The following is a 13,988-nucleotide window of genomic DNA, read 5'->3' as shown; positions in this document are numbered from 1 at the left end:
TATTATATATATGTGTGTGTGTGTGTAGATAAACATCATACAAGTAGTGAAGCAGATACGGACAAACATGATATATATATATATATATATATATATATATATATAATAAAGAAACTTATGTTATGGTTGCCCACTATGTTAATTGAATGTCAATATGAATATGTAAGTAGGTACGAGGGAGAAAATCACTAAGGAGGAGGGAAACAAGAACCAAGATTGCCCGCTGTAATAAATCACAAAATTTTCATGTTTTGCTATTTGGTTGTTTATTAAAGATTAAACTGTTCAAATTAAGGAAGTTATAAAATCATTGTAAACAATATTAGCCACACATTTAAGATCTGGAGGTTTTAATCTGTTACGACGTCCTGTTCTAACAGTAGAAAATTCAGACCGAAAAGCAGGGGCTCCAAACCCCTTCCCACATGCCACCAACCTCAACATATATCTGTATACAATCAATAAATTTGTTTTTTCTTTCAAGGATATCAACAAAGATTATACATATATATACACATGCATGCATGAACACACACATAATTTATATTTGAGTTGTGTTGTTTAAATACAAATTTTAAAACAATCAATGTAAGGGTAACATTGTATCCTTCTATCCATATTTTCTAACTTTTTATCATATAAAACACACACAGAATACGAAACCACACACAAACACAAGGAAGCACCATATTTTTATCATGTATGATATATTATTTTTAATATACTATTATGAATTTTTAAACAACAATTTAGGCATATGAGTTATATTAGTCCAAAAATATTGTTAAAAATACTAGTAAGCATTTCAACATACCTCTTGATTTGTGCTTCAGCAACAAGTTTATTCTGAAGCTCCCTCAGCCTATTCACCTCAGCTCTCTTATTCTCAATCTCCACTGAAAATAAACATACTCATGTGAAATAAAGGGAAAATATAGATAGACACCTTTTTTCCATACCACTCTTGTACACATTCTGTGTGGGAGGGTATTTTTGTAATGTGTAACAAATGATATGTAGTTATTTTGGACCCACATTACCACATGTTGCATTTATATGTGGCGGTTAAAGGGGTGTATGCCACCTATGTGTGTCTATGTATAAACACTCGAAATAAATGGTAGAGACACGAGAATAAATGCAAGAAATAAAAAATAAAGACAAATGAGTATTATCACCTTCTTGAAGTATCCTCTCTTTTTCTCTGACAGCAATTTCAAGTCTTAATTGGTGGTGTTCCATAGTCAACAACCACTGCTGATTTTTATAGACTTCAACTTGTGGGCGAAGGAAAGATAACTCAGCCTGCATATACAAAAAAAATCTCAAAATCATCTCTTCAAAAGTTTTTGTTTGGGTAGATATGGTGGGAATATGGATCCCTTGTTGGTTAGGATCAAACAATTTATTAAGTTATGTCATTCAAATAATCAGATCAAGATCGAATGAGTCACATGTCAATTTTACAATTGAATTCCAAATTACAGGTTGATACATGAATAGATCAATTATGATTGAATGGTTCAAATCAACATGATCGTTGCGTATATGTCTACACCAAATTAATACAAATAATTGACAAATTGAAATTCTTTGAAGTGGTAATCGGCCGCTCTACATCTAGAGCAATAGATGATGATCAAACAACACAAATTATATGAATTTATTTCAATTTCAATTTGGTGAAATTAGAATTTGCGTTGTTTGATTCTCATCTAAAGATCACAGGCTTTCACGATTGGGGATAATCTAGTTCTCTTCAAGACGCGTGAACATATTTTAATAAGACAAAAAATTCATAAATTACAATCCTTGAGATACGATAGATAGTGATGTTAACCTGCAAATATTTCTCCTTCCGCTCCAAATCAGCAATATAATCGAGCTTTTTCAACCTCGATTTATGTGCAGAAGTCCGGTTTGCTAGGATCCTAAGAACAATGGAAGACAAAAGATGAAAATAAAAATATATTATATCGATTATGTGTAGGAAATAAACAACCGAGGTATTTAGTTTCAATTTTTTCAATGGTTTAGATTTGATTAGAATAAAATCAATCAAATCAACTATATTAGTCAGGGTATCACATTCATAGATGATAAATCTAATCTAAATAACATGAAAATTAAACCAACATATAGATTTATTTTAATTTTTTATTAAAAATAAGGTGAAAACAATTACAAAATTTATTAAATTTATTATTAAAATCATAGTTGACCATGACAAGCCTAAATAGAACAACTCCCATTATTAGATTTTTTTTTTCAGGTTTTACAAAAAAATGTAATAAAAACCAAATATTATTCCCATCAAACTTTTAGTGTTATGAATCAAAAATTTCGATCTTCCATATTTTTAACTTGCCAACTGATTTTTGTGTTGCTCACAACAACAATAAGTAACACAAGCATACCGTTTGAGCCTCTTTGGATCCAGCTTTTGTATTGCTTGATCACCAACACATGCAGATGCACTACCACCACTGATGTGGTTCTTCTCATCATGACCAAGATTTGATTTTGGTACACTAATGTTATTAGTTTTGTTGCCTTGTGGAGTTACTTTGACTCCACTACTACTCGCCTCTTGTTTACCGAGGTCAATGCTCTTCCAAGAGGGTTGCCATGGTCGAAATGCTGATGATGATCCATGTGAGAACGGTCTAACCGTGTTTGATTTCTTAGGCCCAGGTCCCTCTTCTGTGTGCAACATGTTTGTACTAGTCATTCTCTTTAGGATGCCCTTCATTTTTTCTGATAAACAAGAAATGGAAAATATGCATCATCTCAATAAGTTGAAATAAGAGACTGAAATTCACACAAACTTAATAGAAAGAAAGAAAAAAATACAAACCTTGTTCCATTAGAAAAGCTTGAATTTCACTCCCCCACTATCAGTTATGACTATGATATTTATATACATGTGTATACTTCACGTGTCTACGCTACACGGCTGTAGAGGATCCGCGTCCACATGTATGTGTATATATGCAAAGATATTTTTTTACCATGTATTTTATATTAATGTGTATACCATATATATTGAAAAGGAACAATATAATGACTTGTTGAATAAAGTATTCATGCACTTAATCAATTTTTCGTCTGTCTCATAATATATACCATTCTTGTAAAAATAAATTGCTTTACTCTCTTTATCCCACAATGAGTGATCTATTGAACAATTTCACACAAAGAAAAATGTATATATGCCTCACATTACATATGAAAAGTACTTGTGTGAAGTATTGGTGTATGAATAATTTTACACATACAAACACACATACAGAAAATTACACATGAGTACGTGGAAGGCAGGCGGGAAACAAGTTGCACCGCTAAATCTTGTTGGATGGCGAAATCAATCCTCGTAAATAAAACATTCATAGACCTAGGAGACGTAATATTGCTATCAATGACCCTTTGAACTCTATGCATAATATTGTTATGCTGGACCCTTGAAAGGAAATCGGGAAACTTAGGCCAACATATATTATGGTGTACGGAGGGATAGGAGTATAATATACATGTGTAGATTTGACTGGGGTTTCACCACTTGTGAGATTGGGGACCGATTTTTTACAAATGGGATTCAACCCTCAAAGTTATGTCAAGCAAAGTGGCCAAACATAAGAATAACATAACTTGACAATCAACATGCTAGGGTTTGTAGCGGTAACTAGGATTTGTTGGTTCTCTTAGGCCGCCGCCAGCCTTGGGCCGTAGCTCCCACCTAGTGTGGGATTTGTTTGCTTCTAGTTAGGGTTTTGCTTAACCTAGATGATTCATGATGCGTATATATGGCCTTGTTTTCCCTTGTGTTTTTCACAAATTACTTTTTCAGCAATAGTAACCCTGAAATTCATGTTCCCAAATTCCTTCACAATCTCATCACTCTCACATAGCTAAACCCTAATTGTGTTCCTCTCCTTCCTTTTTATCTCTACCATGGATATCGATCTTGATGGTTTGACCTTGGAGGACGAGGTTATGACCTTGAACCTTGACGCATCTGTCCAAACTTCGACCATCTTGGATCATTGTCTGATCGGATGCATGCTATCTGACAAGGATGTGCGATTGGCTTATCTCAAGGAACGGCTGGGCACTTCTTGGAGGCTGGTGAAGGGTATCACAGTTATACCTACAACTGGAAACATATACCTGTTTCAATTCACTCACAAGAATGACGCTGAAAACATGATGAAGGGTGGACCTTGGACGTATGACAGCTGTAATCTAGTCATTGAAATTATTGCTCCAGGAATGGTTCCTAAGAATGTTTATCTTAATTTTCTGAACATTTGTGTGCAAGTGCCTTCCTTTTGAGTTTATACAACAAAAGGTAAGTGAAGCCATTGGTAAGTACCTTGGAGAACTGGTCGAGTATGACAGTAAGAACACTATTCACAGGTTGTTCACGAAGCGAAAGGTTCGAATCAATGTAATACAACCACTTAAACAAGATTTGCAGGTTTGTTCTCGTGGTGGAGAGTGGGTTTCGATTTTGTTCAAATACAAAAGGCTTGAAACTTTTTGCTATGTGTGTGGAGTTCTTGACCATACTGACCGTACTTGTGAAATCCTATTTGATAAGGAGAATCCAGTCTTTGAGAAAGATATTTTAACGGCGGGACCTGTACTTCAGGCCCACATAGAAAAATGAGTCTCATAGGATGGAACTGCCAATGCCTTTGGAGCCTGAGTGTAGTTCCTAAATTAAAATACCTAGTCCGTTATTATAAGCTAAATGCCTTATTTCTCAGTGAGACTTTAGTCCACTCTAATAAAACAAACGATTTACGTTATATGTTTCATTTTGATAATTGTTTTGATGTGAGTAGTAATGGTCAGAGTGGTGGTTTGGAGCTATTCCGGAAAAATTATTTTAATTGCATTGTGTTGAACTATTTTGATAATCATATAAATGTTGAGGTCAATGACTCTAGTCGTGGGCAATGGCAATTTACAGTATTTTTATGGATTTCAAGAAGGTAGTAAAAGACAAAATTCTTGGAATTTTATGAGAAGTCTATCTAATAATACTTTTTACCCTAGTGTATATTAGGTGATTTCAATGATATTTTGGATGCCAAAGAAAAAATTAGGGGTTCAGTTCGTGCTCGGTGGTTAATTAATGGTTTTAGACAAGTTGTTTCTGATGCGGGTCTGGTTGATATTTTTATGGAAGGTTACCCATTCACATGGTTTAAAAGTTTGGGTACTCCAAGAGCAGTTGAGGAACGGTTGGATTAGGCAATTGCTAATACATCCTAGCTTCAATTATTTCAAAACACAAAGGTGGATAATTTAGTAGCCCCAGCCTTTGATCATTATCTGATTCTCCTAAACATGGAGCTTGTTACACGTGTCTGGGTGCCAAAAAGAAACTTTAAATTTGAGAATGCTTGGTGTGTAGAACCGAGTATTCATGATGTTGTTTCTGATATCTAGTTGTCTAGTGTAGGTATTCTATGCACTCGGATAAATGGCATGGACCGGATGGTTTTCATCAAGGTTTTTTCATCAATTTTGGTCAGTATGTAATTCTGATAATTTTAGTGAGTGTTGTTCTTGGCTTAACAATAATCAGTTTCCACTTTCTCTTAACTCTACTAATGTTGCCTTAATTCCAACAGGAACTGATTATGATACTATGAAGGATTGGAGACCTATAGCTTTATGTAATGTGTTGTAGAAACTTGTAGCTAAAGTTTTGGCTAATAAGCTTAAAAGTGTCCTCCATAAATGTATATCAGATAACCAGCCGACTTATGTTCTTAGATGCTCAATCTTGGATAACGCTATGATTTCTATTGAGGTAATTCATCGCATGAAAATTAACAAGTGTATGATATACAAGAATGTAGCGTTAAAGCGTGATATTAGTAAGGCCTATGATCGCATTGATTGGTTATATCTTAAAGAGGTCATGATAAAAATGGGATTTGCAAGTCGCTGGATTAGGTGGATCATGATGTGTGTAGAGATTGTCGACTATTATGTGATTGTTAACAATGAGTCGGTGGGACATATATTCTCTATTCCGTAAATTTGTGAGACTGTCGACTACAGGGTAACCCTCTTTCTTCTTATTTGTTTATCTTGTGTGCAGAAGGTCTTGCAGCTCTTATCCGTAAATCTGAACGAAAAGGGGATATTCATGGCATGTCTATATGTAAAATGCTCCGATTATTTCTAATATGTTTGATCATAACACTACCCAACTTATAGTAAATACTCCACTCCATCCTCTTGTTCATAAAGATAAATTTATGTAGAAGTTTGAAAAAAATGGTAATTGTTTTGTACTTAGCGCATATCATATCTGTGTCACTAAAATTTCAGATAATTCCCATTTGCATATTCCGAGTAAGTGGAATTTGATTTGAAAACTCAAGGTACTTCCCAAGAGTCAAAATTTTGTATGGCATGTGTGTCGGGGTTGTTTATCTACATGTGCACGCTTAAGTAGTCGTGGAGTACATTGTCCTATAGATTATTTCTTGTGTGGAAGTAATTATGAAGATAACATTCATGTGTTGTTGAAATGTCCAGGTGCAATGCAAGCATGGCGTGAGGTCCAATTATGGGACACAATTGATAGAACTCTCCATATAACAATTATAGGATGGATGCTCTAATATTTTCCCTTCTTGACCAGCTGTCTTAGGCACAAAAAGAAATGTTTGTGGCAATCATGTGGAGTCTGTGGAAGCGTAGAAACTTAAAATTGTGGCAGAAGCAAAATGAAACAAGTCTGTAGGTGGTTGAGCATGCTAAGAACCTCCTAGATGATTGGCGAGCAGCTCAAGGTGTGAGATCACATAGAGCAACTGACTCCCATTCTCGTCCGAGCGGTTATAGAAGTGGTCATGTGATTGAATGGACGAAACTGACATATGACAGGTATAAATGTAACATTGATGCTTCGGTCTCCTCTTCCTTGAATATGGTAGGTATTGGCATATGTCTTCGTGATGATCATGGTGATTTTGTCATGGTCAAGACAGATTGTTTCTCTCCTCTTTGTGATGTTGATGTCGGAGAGGATGTTGGTCTTCATACGACGTTTCAGTGGTTGGTTGCTCTTCACTATGAGAATGTCGATTTTGCTTTGGATTCCAAGATTGTTGTAGATTGCTTTAACTCAAAGCTAGAACATAGTAGTGAACTAGGTTGGATTATACATGCTTGTAGACAGTTGTTTGCTTGTAATTTTCAGAACTCTCATGTCGAGTTGAATAGGAGGCAAGCTAATAAGGTCGCTGATGAATTAGCATAGATTGCCCCATCTCATGCTAGCTCCTAAGTTTATGATGGTGTATCATCATGTTTTAGACAGTTGATAGCTAATGAAAAGCTTTGAATTTCTTCTCTAAAAAAATGCTCTTGTATCATTTACGTTTCACACTTTTGACTTACTAACATCAAATGTTGTTGACCTTCTATACAGAGTTTAAAATATGTCAGGTTTGTGTTGTAGATTTCAATACATATGTAAGATCGATTCATTGGCACAAATAGAAAGGGCCCTAACGGCACATGTTAAGCAATCATAAAATATAAATATTTCATTAATATTTGTGCATTCAACTAATTAAAAGTCAACAAATTAAATGCAATACGCTAATTCCAATAAAAAGTTTCTACATTTGAATCATTAACTTGTGCCTTGAGGGCACAAGTTAACATTTCCCTTTTATTGGTGAGGTACATTTTTCTTGACAAAAGGTACGACATATTTAAAACCATTTATTATTTTGAGTTTTGACATGAATAAAAATTAATGGTTTTAAAAGAAACATGGCTAATAAATGAAGGGTTTGTCTAACATGTGCAACATTGCACATGTTAAGGTAACTAAAACTAGTAACTTTTCATTGAAAACCAACAATTATTGATTAAAAATTACATATTTAATATAAAAAACACAAGTTCCAAGTCAAAATTCCTACTTTAAACTTCTTAACATGTGCAAATTTGCACATGATAGAAAAACCCATATATATATATATATATATATATATATATATATATATATATATATATATTGTTATGTTGAATATCTTCATATGAATTTGAACTGGTTTATCACTTGATCTTGAAGTTTTGTTGTCTGAATTGCAGTTCACTCGATTTTACTTTTGTCTACATACTGAAATATTAATTTTTATTAATAATAATAATAAATTAAAATACTGTTCAAAAAAAAAAGTTTAAATACTCCCTATTTTACATTAAATGTCACTTAGAAAAAATATCTTTTTTGTAAAAATAAATAAATATGTCTTATTGTAGTTTCAATGCACTATTGGTTATTATTTTTTCATTTGTACTATTTTTTGTCAAGTAGCATAGTGGTTGCGGCTCACACATTTTAAATGTGGATAGTTTGAAGTTCGAACGAGCCGCTGCATAATATTGTTCCTCCTCCGGTCGCTATTATAAGCTAAACTTTATTTTTCTTAGATATACATTGAATGATTAATGTATCTAGTCTATAATAAATACTAGATACATTAGTTATTCATTATATCTGAAAAGTGAAGTTTTGCTTATAATAATGACTGGAGAGAGTACCATTTACTTTATACAATTCTTTTTTTTTGAAAGAAATTAACTAATACTATACAAAAATTAGAACTTTGTCAAAAAAATAATATAGAAATTAGACCAAAAGCATATTTACATTTATAACGGTGGAAAATACACAAATACTTTTTTCTGAGAGAGAAGAGTATTTGCATTTGTAACGGTGGAAAATACACAAATACCAAATAAAGATAATTTGGAAAAGGTATTATTCTCTTTCTTCTACTTATAGTCATATTTTAAACATTTGTGATATGAGCGTATGTGTGAACGGGACGAAATAACAATAATATATACTATATTTAAAAGGATATAGAATTCTGGGTTGGCTTTTTTGTTATTTTAATTATATATTTAAACAAATTTTTCAATAATAATATTATATTGTTTGTGTCATTAAGAAAGGTTAAGAATTTATATTATATTTTCTATATTATTGGTGTCATTGAAAAAGATAAACATGATTTGTTTGTTATATTTTGAAATTCACAAATAGTAAAATTATACTTAAAAAAACAAATAGTAAAATTATTGTAGTAGGATGGAGTAACATATATAAATTTAATGAAAATTATTTGACTATTAAATTATTTTAATTGAGTCAAAAAAAATTGAATTTGAAACCTTTGCAATAAAGCAATAACAATCAAGCTTTATCCTATTAAGTGGGGAAGTTACATGAATCAAAATACCCAATAATGTTCTATCGTAAAGTATATTTAGATCCAACTCATTAATTTCGAAATATTTCGTATTATTTTCTGGTTTTTAGGTCTTCCTTTACCTCTTTTGATCTAACTACCTCTTCATATTACAAAATTTACAAGCCTTCTCACTACATGTCCAAACCACCTAAACCTATTTTCTACCATCTTTTCTATTTTAGGTGTTATCTCAACTCTCTGTCTAATGGTTTAATTTCTAATCATATATAATCTAGATTTACCACATATCCACCGCAACTTACTCATTTCAACTATGCTTACTTTATTCATCTGTTCTTAATCGCCTAAGACTCTGTACCATACAACATCATCGGTCTGACAGTTGTCCGATATAATTTTTCTCTTCAACTTGAGTGGTAATTTAATATCACATAAAACACTAAAGTTTCTCCTCAATTTCAACAACCCATCTTGAATACCACGATTTACCTCCACTTCTATTTATCCGCCAATTCTTACTATGCATCCAAGATATTTAAACTGTGTAACTTTTTGTATGATATGATCTTCACACTTCACCTCTAACGTAGAACTACTTCGCCTTTTGTTCAAGTTACAATCCATATACTCCATCTTGTTATCACTCAGGCGGAAGCCATAAGCTTCTAAGACTTCTCTCTAATTCTTTAACCTCTTATTTAATTCCTTCCTCTACTCTCCAAGCATATCTACATCGTATGTACAAAGCATACATATTTGCATCGATAGCCATATATTGCATCCTCACACTAATCGAATATCCCTCATACATATATTTGATAGCTCTAATATAAGAAAACATAACCCCATTCTTGGCTTTCTACAAAATCTCTCTAGGTACTTGTTCATGGAATAACATATGATGTTTTTAGCTAAGTTTTCAGTTATTTTGTTTGCATTTGAAGGCAAATTTGAAGTAAATTAGAGTAGTTGTCAACAGTTTGAGGAACATTTTTTATAGTTTTCATTTGAGTCATTGTAATTCTGTTTTATGCTAAATCATGCAACTTCATATATGTTTTGAGTCTTTTTAATAAGAAAACATGTAAATCGGCCAAGCAATACATCAAGTGAAGGATCGAGGATATGAAGATCGAAGATCACTGGTTCTTAGAAGGCATTTAAAGACAATACAAAGTGAAGAAAATTCATTTAATGTTCCAAGGCATTGCAAGACCAAAGAACGCTTGAAAAAAGCTCAAAAACTATAGAACGCGCACAAGGGGCTTCCAAAAGTGCCCCTATGCACAGACTCATGTGCCCCTACTCATGAGGCAGCTTTGGCTACTTCTAGAAGCTCCCCTACGCACCTATCCATGTGCCTCGCGCATGGTTGCGACCAGTAAATGTTGTTTTCTTGTTTTCCAAACTATTTTTTGTGTAAAAGTCCTATTTCTACCCCCACCCCCCCCCCCCCCCCCCCCAATTCTTACTATGCATCCAAGATATTTAAACTGTGTAACTTTTTGTATGATATGATCTTCACACTTCACCTCTAACGTAGAACTACTTCGCCTTTTGTTCAAGTTACATTCCATATACTCCATCTTGTTATCACTCAGGCGGAAGCCATAAGCTTCTAAGACTTCTCTCTAATTCTTTAACCTCTTATTTAATTCCTTCCTCTACTCTCCAAGCATATCTACATCGTCTGTACAAAGCATACATATTTGCATCGATAGCCATATATTGCATCCTCACACTAATCGAATATCCCTCATACATATATTTGATAGCTCTAATATAAGAAAACGTTACCCCATTCTTGGCTTTCTACAAAATCTCTCTAGGTACTTGATCATGGAATAACATATGATGTTTTTAGCTAAGTTTTCAGTTATTTTGTTTGCATTTGAAGGCAAATTTGAAGTAAATTAGAGTAGTTGTCAACAGTTTGAAGAACATTTTTTATAGTTTTCATTTGAGTCATTGTAATTCTGTTTTATGCTAAATCATGCAACTTCATATATGTTTTGAGTCTTTTTAATGAGAAAACATGTAAATCGGCCAAGCAAGACATCAAGTGAAGGATCGAAGATATGAAGATCGAAGATCACTGGTTCTTAGAAGGCATTTAAAGACAATACAAAGTGAAGAAAATTCATTTAATGTTCCAAGGCATTGCAAGACCAAAGAACGCTTGAAAAAAGCTCAAAAACTATAGAACGCGCACAAGGGGCTTCCAAAAGTGCCCCTATGCACAGACTCATGTGCCCCTACCCATGAGGCAGCTTTGGCTACTTCCAGAAGCTCCCCTACGCATCTATCCATGTGCCTCGCGCATGGTTGCGACCAGTAAATGTTGTTTTCTTGTTTTCCAAACTATTTTTTGTGTAAAAGTCCTATTTCTACCCCCCCCCCCCAAGTAACGATGCATTATAAATAGAGATCCTTGCACACTTTTTCATTCAATCAAAAAAGCTACTGGTACATGGCAACAAGAATCAGAAGCATCAAAGTAGATGATCTTTATCCTCCTCTTGTTCTCTCTATGGTATATTTTTCTATTGCTTTATAATGATGTCTATTGTCATGTGCAACTAAAAGTATTTTATTAGGGTTCCACAATGAACCCCTTCTTATTTGTTGGATTTCATTAATAAAGTTGTTATTCAGTTTATGATCTAATGTCTGATTTAATTCGTATATGTCCGTTTTTATACCATATCTCTATATGGAGCTAAGAACGGTTGACAACCCGAATTCCATTAGAACAAAACAATAATGAATTGCTTAGTTTCTAAATTAATTGAATCTAAGTACGAATTTAGGGCAATATCTCAACTTATGGGAACCCCGCTATTGTAAATGGTTGCATTTTCACTGATTAATCACGAGGTTATGTTTAACTTTTTTAAATCCATACATAAAGAAAATCATAAGCTAATAATTAATAGAGTTCATTTCCAACAAAGACGAAGGGGGATTCAAGGATTCCCTAATTGTCATTACACTTCTGAATCACAAAACCTAATTTCACATTGAACAAGACAATTAAAACCCTCCAACCACTCTCAATCTTTTGTTTTATTTTCTTTTCAAGTAAATTCCGCTAATTACTGAGTTGAGAGACAATCCTTGTGAATACGATAAATTACTACTTTATTACTTCAGTACGTTTGAGGTGCACTTGCCTACTTATACATCATCAAGTTTTTTGCATCATTGTCGGGGATTGTAATACTTCAACAAGGTAATCGGTAGATTTTACTTTGTGAATAATTAGGTTAGGTTAAATAATTTTTATTTTATGTTTTTATCGGTCAATTTTAATTTATTGTTTTATTTTAATTTTTGTTTTTAAGCAAGAGAAGCAGCAGTTGTTCCACTTTCAAATCTTAATGACTCCACATCTGACAAAGAGATGGAAGAACCGGAACGCATAAAACTAGGAGATTACGGGAGACTCGACACCAATGACGGAATCGACCATGGGTTCCAACAAATAAACCCAGTCCTCTTTGACATCCAACATTAACTTCTCGCAGCTCTAAGGTAGAACCAATTCTTATGTAGGGAAACCGAAGATTGTAATCCTCATCTAACACACGTTTTAGAAGCTTGCATACCATTAACCCAACAAGAGTTTCAAGACCAATAAGAGACTTCGTTTGTTTGTCTACTCTTTAAGTGGACGAGCAATGGATTGTCTTAATGCACTTCCAAATGGCACCATAGCTACTTGAGATGATCTGAAGAAAGTATTCCTCCATCGCTTTTTCCTAAAAGAAAAATACCTCGAAAAACGGAAGGAGATTGCGGGTGGCACAAATTTTTAGAAATGGAAATTGCATTGACTTTCATAGATGGTCTGAAGTCAACAACCACCATGCTTTTAGATGCATCGACATGAGGTACCATGAAGAACAAAACTACATCAAAAATCCGAGAGCTCGTTGACAACATGTCCTTCAATGAATATCTCCCTCAAAGCAAGAATAAGGGCATGGTGAAGAAGTATGGAGTTCTAAGTTTAGAAATACATATTGATGCCTTACTAACAAGCAACAAACTCCTTAGGGAAAGCACTGACTATCTATCAATGGTGTAAGCTACGACTTTTGTGAACAAGCTCATGGAAGTTGTGCATGCCTTCCAGTAAGTTTTTAGTTATATGAAGAAAAAGTCAAGTATACGGGTGCGTATGCTAGACAACAACGAAATCCCTACTCTGACATTTTCGATTCCGGGTGACCAAAACATCAATATTTCTTTTTAACTTGCTTTGATTAATTCTATTGAAAATATATTTTTAGATAACATTGATAATGAAGGAATCTTTGGAGACAAAAAATGCAAGAAGAAATACATTAGAATAATTAAAATAGCACAACTTTATTAATTCGTCTAGGGTACAACAATTCTTACCACCTGTAACGCCCCGATTTTTAACAACAAAAACAATGTCTGCTTTTTTTTAAACAACCCAAGCCTCTATCATGATCGTCTTTAATGTAAATTAGAATAGAAATCTTTCTTTCAAAAACGTTTTAACAAATGATGATCTAAACCCAATACTATATTTTATAAAACAATTACAGGCAAAGAGAGTTTACAAATTTAATTCATGAACTTCATAATATATAAAATAGTGTATGTGTATTCATATCTTATGATAGTATCATTTACGGTAGTGCCCAAATAAAAGTATTGCAAATACAGACAATATTATACATGCGCAAATCT

This window comes from Medicago sativa, chromosome 3, assembly GCF_051527215.1.
Source record: "Medicago sativa cultivar Bolivia chromosome 3, Bolivia_mono, whole genome shotgun sequence".
NCBI classification, from domain to species: Eukaryota; Viridiplantae; Streptophyta; class Magnoliopsida; order Fabales; family Fabaceae; genus Medicago; species Medicago sativa.
Note: the sequence above shows the minus strand (reverse complement) of the source record.